General features: G+C 40.3%; 1 protein-coding gene across 8 annotated transcripts in view; it reads right to left on the bottom strand.

Annotated features, from left to right (window-relative positions):
- Positions 1-12,139, bottom strand: part of ACACA (acetyl-CoA carboxylase alpha) — a 338,844-nt gene that overhangs the window by 260,519 nt on the left and 66,186 nt on the right. The window lies entirely within an intron of this gene.

Below are 12,139 nucleotides of genomic sequence, written 5' to 3'. Positions count from 1 at the left end.
AAGTGAGACTCTGTCTCAATAAAATAAATACATAAAAATAAATAAAAATTAAAATTAAATTGTTAAAAAAAAAAAAGAAAAGGAACAATGATGTTGACCTTTTAGGAAGGCTCATATAATTGGTGTCTTATCCCTTTCAAAACAAGGCTTTGTTCAGATCTGGTTGTAGAACAGACTGCCTATCCAAATAAAAATTGTTTTTCTTTATTATGTAAAATTGTTGACAGTGTCAAGTTCTCTGTTATTTAAAAAATATACATAATGTAGTGTAGGCCATGCATGGTAGCTCACACCTGCAATCCCAGCACTTTGAGAGGCTGAGGCAGGAGGATCTCTTGAAACCAGGAGTTCAAGACCAGGCTGGGCAACACAGTGAGACCCCTATATCTACAAAAATATAAAAATTATCTGGGTATAGTGGCATGCACCTGTAGTCCCAGGTACTCATGAGGCTGAGGCAAGAGGATCACTTGAAACACAGGAGTTCAAGGCTACAGTGATCTATCACTCTATGACTGTACTCCAGCCTGGGTGACAGAGTAAGACCCTGTAAAAAATAAAAACAAACAAAAAACAAAACGGGGGGCTGGGAGGAGTGTGTATATACATATGTATATATTATGTTATAATATATTCTCTTTTTTTTTTTTGAAACAGAGTCTCACTATGCTGCCCTCAGTAGAGTGCCGTAGTATCATAGCTCATAGCAAACTCAAACTCTTGGGCTCAAGCGATTCTCTTGCCTCAGCTTCCCAAATAGCTGGAACTAGAGGTGCCTGCCACAGCTATTTTTTTGTTGCAGTTGTCATTATTGTTTAGCTGGGCTGGGTTTGAACCCACCAACCTTGGTGTATGTGGCCGGTGCTGTAACCACTGTGCTACGGGTGTCGAGCCTGTCATAATATATTCTTGAACTTTTATTGGAAACTCTTGAAAATATTCAGAGTAGGCTCCCAAACTGTACCTTATGTTCTGAAAATGGGGTAAAACTCAGTGTACATTTCATTCAGAGATATTCTCTAAATATAACAGATATTACCAAACTTCTCCTTGAACTCAAATAACACTGTAATTTCCAAGTAATTATAATAAAGAAGTAGCAGTTAGTTTTCACAGCCACTGATAAAAGTATCCAAACTTACTCTACATGTCCTTGCCTTTCAGGTCATAGTAAGTTTACTGAGTTATTTTCAAAAAGAGTAACTGAATTTTCCTTTTTTGTTTTTGTTACCTTATTGATACTTATTTTTGTTTTGGTGTTGTGTTTTTATTATTTCTTATTTTTCTGAGACAGAGTCTCACTTTGTCCCTCTTGGTAGAGTGCCATGGCGCCATAGCTCACAGCAGCCTCAAAAAATCCTCTTACCTCAGTTTTTCACGTTTAGTAGAGACGGGGTATAACTCTTGCTCAGGCTTGTCTCAAACTCATGAGCTCAAGCAATCCACCTGCCTTGGCCTCCCAGAGTGCTAAGATTACAGTATGAGCCACTGTGCCTGGCCTTACTGATACATTTTTAATGGATTTTGGTATTAACTCATTGACCCATTAGAGAGTTATAGAAAATTTTTTAATCATATTTTATTTTTCTACAAGTTTTAAATTTTAAAATAACAAGCACTTGCTTTCCTAACAGTGAAATAGATACTGTATTCAAAGGTAAGATAAGATTTGGTTCCTGGCTAAGTGGCTACAGACATCTAAATACACAATTAACAGTAGTATAAAAATTACTAGGTATGAAAATACACACAAAAAGGGCAGCGCCCGTAGCTCAGTGGGCAGGGTGCAAGCCACATATTCCCAGGCTGGCAGGTTTGAACCCGGCCCTGGGGCAGCTACACAAAAATGACAAACTGCAGCCAAAACATAGCTGGGCGTTGTGGCAGGTGCCTATCGTCCCAGCTACTTGGGAAGCTGAAGTAAGAGAATTGCTAAAGCCCAAGAGTTTGAGGTTGCTATGAGCTGTGACACTGCAGCACTCTACTGAGGGCAACATAGTGAGACTCTGTCTCAAAAAAAAAAAAAAAAAAAAAGAAAAAAAAAAGAAAAGAAAATATACACCAAAAGAGTACTTTATCCAAACTTGGAGGTGGTGATGGTAAGGAAAGGGATCAAGGAAGATTTCCTGGAGTGGGAAGACATTACAGATGAAGAATTAGGGAGGGAAGCAAGCAGGGAAAAGGAGTATTCCATGTAGAAGGAACATCTGAATAAAGACCCAGACTGTAGAATATGATGATTTAGAAGAAATACTAAATCTGAATGGTTGAAAAAGAGCTCAAGAGAAAGCTAGATACTTTTTACTTTATTATTTTTTTAATATTTTTTTTTTTTGAGAGTCTCATTAGGCCACCCTCAGTAGAGGGTGCCACGGCATCACAGCTCACAGCAATCGCAAACTCTTGGGCTTAAGCAATTCTCCTACCTCAGCCTCCCAAGTAACTAGGACTACAGGTGCCTGCCACACGCCCAGCTACTTTTTAGTTGCAGTTGTCATTATTGTTTAGCAGGCCCCAGCCGGGCTCGAAACCACCAATCTCAGTGTATATGGCCAGTGCCCTACTCACTGAGCTACGGGTGCTGAGCCAAAGCTGGATACTTTTTGTTTTTTATAAACCAGTATAGATATACTACCAGGGCAGGATAGTCAGAAAAAATAATATAATGTGTAATTGTCTATCCTAGTCCCCATTTCTTAGTCCAGGAATACAAAATATTTTTCAAGGATGAAGCTGGTACAAGCTCTGCATCTTTCAAGAAATCTTTAAGTTTTAAACATTTTTCATAATGATTTAAGAAAAAATAAGTTGTGCCTAACTTTTGGATGAACATGGTAGGCTAAACACACATATCTACTTTCACTCCTGCCTAAACCTCAAACAAAAGTAAAGAGATTTTTTTTAAAATACACACTCCACTCCCAGCTGCTCGGGAGGCTGAGGCAAGAGAATCACGTAAGCCCAAGAGTTAGAGTTTGCTGTGAGCCGTGTGACACCAGGCACTCTACCCGAGGGCGGTACAGTGAGACTCTGTCTCTACAAAAAAAAAAAAAAAACAGCGTTGTGGCGGGCGCCTGTAATCCCAGCTGCTCGGGAGGCTGAGGCAAGAGAATCGCTTAAGCCCAGCAATTGGAGGTTGCTGTGAGCTGTGTGAGGCCACGGCACTCTACCGAGGGCCATAAAGTGAGACTCTGTCTCTACAAAAAAAAAAAAAAAAAAAAACACACTCCACAAAAAACACCAAAAGGAAGGAAAAGGAGAGAAAAGAAAAGAAAAGAAAGAAATCAGGGGAGAATACAGCCATAAAATTTTCTTGGAAAGCAGACAGAAAAGTGACAAATGACTAGATAAATACAAAAAAAACACTGAATTATAACCTATCTGCAATAAACATACATTACTACAATTTATATCACAGAATCTCTAAATGCTCAGGAAGTAGAAGAGGAAGAGATAGCTCAATAAAATGAGGACTGGTTGAAATTCTGTCAGAAGCTTCAGATCATTAGATTTTCTTTCCAACTAGTCAAGCCTGGTGACTGCTACTCTGCTATCCAGATGTAAGACTAAAGGTTTCTTACTGTAGAGCAGCGGTTGGTTCTCAACCTGTGGGTCGTGACCCTTTTTTAACAATGAAAATACATTACGGCATTAGGAAGGTTGAGAACCACTGGTGTAAAGAAAGGGTTTCTAGGCCGGGCATGGCGACTCACGCCTATAGTCCCAGCGCTGTTGGAGGCGGAGGCGGATGGATTGCCTGAGCTCAGAGGTTCAGAGACCAGTATGAACAGCAGTAAGCCAGAGTAAGACCCCGTCTCTACTAACATCAAGAACATCGCCAGAGGAAGAAGGAAATGAACAACAAAAAAGAGTACTTCAAACGAAGAAGAATGAACAAGAAAGTTGAAATTAAAAATAAAAAATAAATAAAATAAAAAAGAAAGGGTTTCTAGACTGGGGGATACCAGCAACAGTAAAGGGAAGGGTACTAAATTGAAAATGAATCAGTTAAGTAAACATATACCAGTGGTTCTTTCCCAGATCTTCACCTTCCAGGAGGGAGACTGGAATAGAGTAGTAAAGTAGAGTATCATATCTGACTAGGCTGGCTCGGCGCCTGTAGCTCAGTGTCTTTGGCGCCAGCCACATACACGGGAGCTGGTGGGTTCGAACCCAGCCAGGGCCTGCCAAACAACGACAAATACAACCAAACAACAGCTGGGTGTTGTGGCAGGCACCTGTAGTCCCAGCTACTTGGGGGGCTGGACAAGAGAATCTCTTAAGCCCAAGAGTGTGAGGTTGCTGTGAGCTATGACACCACAGCACTCTACCCCGGGTGACATAGTGACACTGTCTCAAAAAAATAAATAAATACATAAATCTGATTAGCCTAAGAAGAAAAAACTTAAAATTAGTAATATTAACATTCCCTAATTAAGTTGCCCACCCAGATCACCCCAAAGTGAATTTAACAATCAACAAGCCCCACTCACATTTCATAATCAGTTTCTCAATCCCCTCTCTTAAATCTAAGCAGACAATTAAGGATTATCGATGTCTGAAAAAAATCTCCAACATGAAAGAATTAAAAACAAATTAACTGCCTGGAGAAAAAAAAAATGCAACTTGAAGAAACGGGTTATACAGAACAAGCAATTATTAAAAACTAAAGGGGGGAAGAGAAGTGGCAGAGGGAGCAACTTCACTTCTATTGTATTTTCCCCCAAATCCAATGACTCTAGTCTAATCATGAGAAAATACTGCACAAGTTTGAATTAAAGGACATTCAATAAAACACTTGACCGGGCTCAGCGCCCATAGCTCAGTGGTTAGGGAGCCAGCCACATGCAACAAGGCAGGTGGGTTTGAATCCAGCCCAGGCCTGCTAAACAACAATGACAACTACAACAACAACAAAAAAATAGCCAGTGGTAGGTGTGTGTAATCCCAGCTACTTGGGAAGTTGAGGCAAGACAATCACCTAAGCCCAAGAGTTTGAGGTTGCTGTGAGCTGTGATGCCACAGCACTGTATCAAGGGCAACATAGTGACACTCTGTTTCAAAAAAAAAAAAACACTTGACCAGGGTGGGGTGTAGTGGCTCACACCTATAATCCTAGCACTCTGAGAGGCCATCATGGGCGGATGGCCTGACTCAAGAGTTCAAGCTCAGCCTGAGCAACAGAAAGATCCCATCTCTAGTAAAAATAGAAAAAGTATGTTTAGCGCCCATAGCTCAGTAAGTAGGGCACCAGCCATATATACTGAGGCTGTCAGGTTCGAGCCCAGCCCAGGCCTGCTAAACAACAATGACAACTGCAACAAAAAATAGCTGGGCATTGTGGCAGGTGCCTGTAGTTCCAGCTACTTGGAGGCTGTGGCAAAAGAATTGCTTAAGCCCACAAGTTTGAGGTTGCTGTGAGCTATGACGCTTACAGCACTCTACCGAGGGCAAAAAAAGAAAAAGATAGAGGCTCGGCTCCTATAGCTCAGCAGCTAGGGCGCCAGCCACATATACCAGGACTGGTGGGTTTGAACCTGGCCCCGACTGTGGCTCAGTGAGTAGGGCGCCGGCCCCATATGCCGAGGGTGGCGGGTTCAAACCTAGCCCCGGCCAAACTGCAACAAAAAAATAGCTGGGCGTTGTGGCGGGCGCCTGTAGTCCCAGCTGCTCGGGAGGCTGAGGCAAGAGAATCGCATAAGCCCAAGAGTTAGAGGTTGCTGTGAGCTGTGTGACGCCACGGCACTCTACCCGAGGGCGGTACAGTGAGACTCTGTCTCTACAAAAAAAAAAATAGTTGGGTGTTGCGGCAGGCACCTATAGTCCCAGCTACTTGGGAGGCTGAGGCAAGAGAATCGCTTAAGCCCACAAGTTTGAGGTTGCTGTGAGCTGTAAGCCACGGCACTCTACCAAGAGGAACAAACTGAGACTCAGTCTCAAAAAAAGAAAAACTAGCTAGGTGTCATGGCAGGTGCCTATAGTCCCAGCAACTTGGGAGGCTGAGGCAGGAGGACTGCTTGAGCTCAGGAGTTTGAGATTGCTATGAGCTATGAAGCCATGGGACTCAACCCAGAGCAACAGACTCTGTCCCAAAAAAAAGGGGAGTTACTTTCTAGTACCATATGTGAGTGCATGTTTTAAAGTTTTAGCAAGAGGGGCAGTGCCTATGGCTCAGCGGAGTAGGCCGCGTGCCCCATATGCTGGAGGTGGTGGGTTCAAACCTGGCCCCAGCCCAAAAGTGTAAAGTTTTAGCAAGAAAAAGTTTATTAATGAAAAAAATAAACTATTCAAAACTGTCAAGGTCATTAGAAAAAAGGAAAAACCAAGAAACTATCATGAATCAGGGGAGATTAAGGAGATAGGACTATTAAATGTAATGTGAAATCCTGGATTAGCTGTAATAGAAAAAACACACGAGTAAAAATACTGGGGAAATCTGAATAAAATCCACAGTTTAGCTAATATGACCATACCAATATTAAGTTCTTAGTTTTGACAAAGGTACTATGGCTATATAAGATGATAATATTTAGTATGCCATAAGGATATGTGGGAACTTTATATATTATTTTTCTGTAAGTCTAAAATAACCACCCAAAAAAGTCTAAAATCTATCTGGGTAGCCATATGTGATGACTTTTTTGCTTATCTGTGGTGGCGGATATCACAAAAATTATGCATGAACCTTCCTTTTTTTGTGCTCATCAGCTTTTGGTAGTGTTTGTATATTTAAAGTGTGGACCAAGACAACGCTTCTTCTTCCTATGTGGTATAGAGGAGCCAAAAGGTTGGACTAACATTATTACCCTGAAATCTAAGAAAAGATACTACACATGAAATACAAATGGGAGATAATGGGCAGCGCCTGTGGCTAAAGGAGTAGGAAGCCGGCCCCATATACCAGGGGTGGTGGATTCAAGCCCAGCCCTGGCCAAAAAATTGCAATAAATAAATAAATAAATAAAAAGCAAAAAACAAATGGAATATACGATCTTTCTTTTTTCTTTTTTTTTTTTTTTATGTAGAAAGGAAAAAAATGGAATTAAAAAAAAAATTTTTTTTGGGCGGCGCCTGTGGCTCAAGGAGTAGGGCGCCGGTCCCATATGCCAGAGGTGGCGGGTTCAAACCCAGCCCCGGCCAAAAAAAAAAAAATTTTTTTTAAATAAGAAAGAATTGTTTTATAAAGAAATGGAAAAAAGTGAAATAAAAAAATCAGAAAAGAAAAGAAAAAAACAAGAAAGAATTATTAAATGTTAAAAATATCACAGCAATGAAAAAACTCAGTTCAAAGATAAATTTGAAGAAAAGCTTTAATAAATCAGAATAAAAAAATCAAAGAAATGAACGGCAGGAAAGAAAAGATAAATAACATCTTACAATGTCACTTATAAGATGCAACGTATTTTGGCGCCCCTAGCACAGTGGTTACAGCACCGGCCACGTGCACCCAGGCAGGCGGGTTCAAACCCAGCCAGGGCCAGCTAAACAACAACAACTGCAACAAAAATAGCCAGGCTTGGTGCCTATAGCTCAGCAGGTAGGGCGCCAGCCACATACATGGGAGCTGGTGTGTTCGAATTCAGCCCAGGCCTGCCAAACAACAACAGCTACAACAACAACAACAAAAATAGCCAGGCATTGTGGCGGGCCTGTAGTCCAGCTACTTGGGAGGCTGAGGCAAGAGAATCGTTGAAGCCCAAGAGTTTGAGGTTGCTGTGAGCTGTGACACCACTGCACTCTACCGAGGGTGACATAGTGAGACTATGTCTCAAAAAAAAAAAAAGAAAGAAACTACAATAACAAATCAATAACACAGGTTGCTGCTTATATGGAGAACTGGTTGGATACAAGAGAAAGTTAGGAAGGAGAATGTCATTTTCGAACTTTTCAAACTTTAAACCCATACATGCAAGTAACCCTAGAATTCTGGGAAGCCATGGCAGGTGGATTGTTTGAGCTCAGGAGTTCGAGACCATCCTGAGCAAGAGTGAGACCCTGTCTCTACTAAAAATAGAAAAACTAGCTGGGCGTTGTGGCTGGTACCTGTAGTCCCAGCTAGTTGGGAGGCTGAAACAATAGGATTGCTGAGCCCAAGAGTTTGAGGTTGCTGTGAACAAAGATGACGCCATGGCATTCTACCCAGGGCAACTGAGACTCTGTCTCCAAATAAATAAATAAATAAAATTTTAAACCATATGAATGTACTGCTTATGTATTATCAACTGAAGTTTTTAAGTAAGTTCGATAGGCTCAGCGCCTGTAGCTCAGCAGCTAGGGTGCCCGCCACATACACCAGAGGTGGCAGTTTCAAATCCATCCTGGGCCTGCCAAACAACAATGACAACTACAACCAAAAAACAGCTGGGCATTATGGCAGGCACCTGTAGTCCCAGCTACTTGGGAGGCTGAGGCAAGAGAATCACCTAAGCCCAAGAGTTTGAGGTTGCTATGAGCTGTGAAGCCACAGCACTCTACCCAGGGCAACATAGTGAGACTCTGTCTCAAAAAATAAAAATAAAAATAAATAATAATAAATAAATAAGTTCGATAAAAGCCTTCTGCAATTAATTCCATGCTATACTGATCTCTTATATCTGCCTGAGCATTTAGCCAGACAACTGGAATATTAATCACTTATTTATTGGTATATGTTACTGTATAATTGACTCTGAGTTATTTCCTGAATGAGGTTGGGAAAAGTTATTATCTCTTCCAATTGTTTTAGATCCACCACCCCTGACACAATGCTGTGTAAAACTATGCTTTTGCAGGCTATTTTGTTAGAATTCAAGTGAACATTTGTGTTACAAAACTAGAAGACATGAATCGAGTGTCTATTTCAAAAAAATATGAAAACTGGCTTGGTGCCTGTGGTTTAAGTGGCTAAGGCGCCAGCCACATACACCTGAGCTGGCGGGTTCGAATCCAGCCTGGGCCCACCAAACTATAATGACAGCTGCAACCAAAAAATAGCCAGGCATTATGGCAGGTGCCTGTAGTCCCAGCTACTTGGGAGGCAGAGGCAGGAGAATTCCTTAAGCTCAGGAGTTGGAGGTTGCTGTGAGTTGTGATGGCACAGCACTCTACCCAGGGCAACAGCACTGGGTAGAGCATGGCACTTGCCATGACGCTCAGCTAATATTCCTATTTTTAGTAGAGACAGGGTCTTATTATTGCTCAGGCCAGTCTCCAACTCCTGAACTCACTGTCAAGGTGACAGCTTGAGGCTCTGTCTCAAAAAAAAAAAAGAAAAGAAAGCACTGGGATAAATCAATTTACCCTCATAATCTTATTTCTTAGAGCAGCATTTAGAGAAAGCCAGAGTCATGATACAAGTGTGTTAGCAACCTTCAGAAGAGTCTCAAGGATAAGAATTTTTTCCTTGAAGAAATACTGCTTGATTTTCTTTTTTTGCCCCCAAGTCCTATGGATATAGTAAGGCATTATACTTTACATTATCTGGCAGAGATCTAGAAATGGACAAATTTACAAGTTGAAATTCCTAACCTTCTTGTGGTTACAACATATGATACAGCGTTAGGAAGATGGTTTTAAATTGAAAATAGCTAAGAACTCTCAAAAATTAGTTTCCCAGTTCATGAACTACCTATAATTAGAAATTTTCTTTTTTTTTTTTTTTTTTTGTAGAGACAGAGTCTCACTTTACCACCTTCGGAAGAGTGCCATGATGTCACAGGACTCACAGCAACCTCTAGCTCTTGGGCTTCTGCGATTCTCCTGCCTCAGCCTCCTGAGCAGCTATATAGTTAGAAATTTTCAACAAAAATATCAGATAAAATATTCTTATGTTAAGTGGAAAACTGGACAAATAAATTTCTTAGGTACTTTCCAGTACTAATATTTTATTAAGTTCTTTGATTTTGAGAAGAAAACATAAAAATTAAACAGCTTGCCTCTCCCAGGCCAGGAATACCACTAAATGCCAAAGCAAAAACACAATCCAGCTATCCATCTTACTGCTAATCTACTGACCCTAATAAATCTACTGACACCTGATAAATTTAAAAACTAATCAAGCTCCTATAAACCTATTATCCACTAATTTGGCATGTATACACACACACACAGTACAGCCTCCACAGCTGACCACCTCCCTACATTGACCACCTCAAGTTGACCTAATTTTCATAGACTAGACAAGCACCACAGTAAATATCAATACAGTAGATCTAGTTCCTTATGTTGACCACCTCTGTATGTTGACCAGTTTGTTGCAATCTCGTGGGTGGTCAACTTACAGAGGGTCTACTGTGTGTATGTATATGACACGTACACATAGTATATTTTGTGAGCTGCCAACAAAAACAGAGAGTAGGCGGGATATGGGTGGCTCACAACCAAAAAAGTATTTAAGCAATAATCTGTCCAAGTAGAAGATCAATGAGGACTTTCTTTGAAAATGGTAGTCATGATTAGTAAAAAAAGAAAGAAAGAAAGAAAATAGTAGTCACTTCAAAAGTTAAATTTTTTTCAACCAGCCAGGGGAGGTGGCTCAGGCCTGTAATCCCAGAACTGAGGGAAGCTGAAGCAGGTGAATTGCTTGCGCTCAGGAGTTTGAGATCCAGCCTAAGCAAGAGCAAGACCCCTGTCTCTTAAAAAAAAAAAAATGTTTTTCAACCACTGAGTCTTTGATGTTTATCTACTTCTTTTGCAGTCTTACTGTTTTAAGGGTTTGGAAGGATGCTTGATGCATAGCTCCTATGATTACTAATCTTTAAGAACATGTTAGATAATGATATAACAATTTTTTTCTGTATTACAAAAAGATTCTCCCCTCCTCCCACTGAAAACACTAAATTCCACTGTATTATTCTGCAGTTTTTACTTAATGTACTTCTTTCCTTAACCAACGTTATGAAGATATTACCCATCCAAAAAAAAAAATTAAAGAAAAACACTAGCCCCAGACCTGTTAAACCAGTCTATGTGACTAGTAAAAAAATTTTCCTAGTCATGAAATAAAAAGGAAATAGTGTTACATAGTGATCTACACCTGAACTTGTTCACAGCTGGTTTTCACAATGCCAGTTCTTAGATACTACCTAGTCATTGTCTGAGCTATATATTCATTAAGAATATAAGAAAAATGCCACTATTTCCCCCAACATTTGAAAAACACGTCTTTTGGTTTTTGTTTTTTTAAGAGATGGGGTCTGCTATGTTGCCTGGGCTGGGGTCAAGCAATCCTCTCATCTTAGTCTCCTGAATACCTGGAACTATAGCCTGCACCCCATGCCTGACTCAAAACAATTTAATCTTATACTTGATGTATTTCTAGTCTGTGCTGGTAAATAAATAAAAAAAAAAATTTATACAACACTTGTAAACATAGTTGGCATCATAAATTAATATTTTACCTTTAACACCTTTCACATGTGCCCACTTTACAATGTTAATTATTTTTGGGTTCATATCAGTCCTCCTGTTACACACTCAGCAGTATTGAGAAATGAAGAAAGGAGGCAACAAAAGGGGGGAGAGACTTGCTACTTTGTAGCAAGCAGGCACCCTTCTGGACACCAAACTGTAGTCCTGCTCTATTAGGCAACAATGCTTTCCTGAAAAGCGCCTGTCAAATAGGTAGAACAGAAATGCTTCTCATCTCAGACACCCAACGCATCCATTCCATCAATAAGAGACAAATAAGCTTATTCCTCACCCCTGAGAGAGAAGAAACACGTAACCAAAGAAAACATAGTATCTTTCTTTGAAAGCATCAGTACTATGGAATTGGAGGGGGGTGGAGAGGGAGTTGAGGGGAGAAGAGAATGAATGAAACTAGAGAGAAAAATTAAGGAAGATAACATCCAAGACCAAAGACCAGATTACTGGGTTTATTCTGCACATTGGGAAATCACTGAAACACCACTTAAATAGAAAACAGAATTGGGAAGTCCTAGTGATCTTTTAATTTCAGTCTTTAACCCCTAAATAAAAACTTCTGTAATTAAAGTATTTCCTCTGTGTAAGCAGTTATATTATTATTTGTTTCTCTAAAACTTACAAGGCCTATATGGAGTCTCTGGTTTTTAGAGCAGATTTCAAGTATCCACTTGCTCATTTTCAAATCCAAAAAATAATATTGGCCCTGACCCGGGCAGGACCCTTACATACGTTG

The sequence above is a fragment of the Nycticebus coucang genome, chromosome 18 (assembly GCF_027406575.1).
Source record: "Nycticebus coucang isolate mNycCou1 chromosome 18, mNycCou1.pri, whole genome shotgun sequence".
NCBI classification, from domain to species: domain Eukaryota; kingdom Metazoa; phylum Chordata; class Mammalia; order Primates; family Lorisidae; genus Nycticebus; species Nycticebus coucang.
This window is presented reverse-complemented; position numbering and strand designations above follow the sequence as displayed.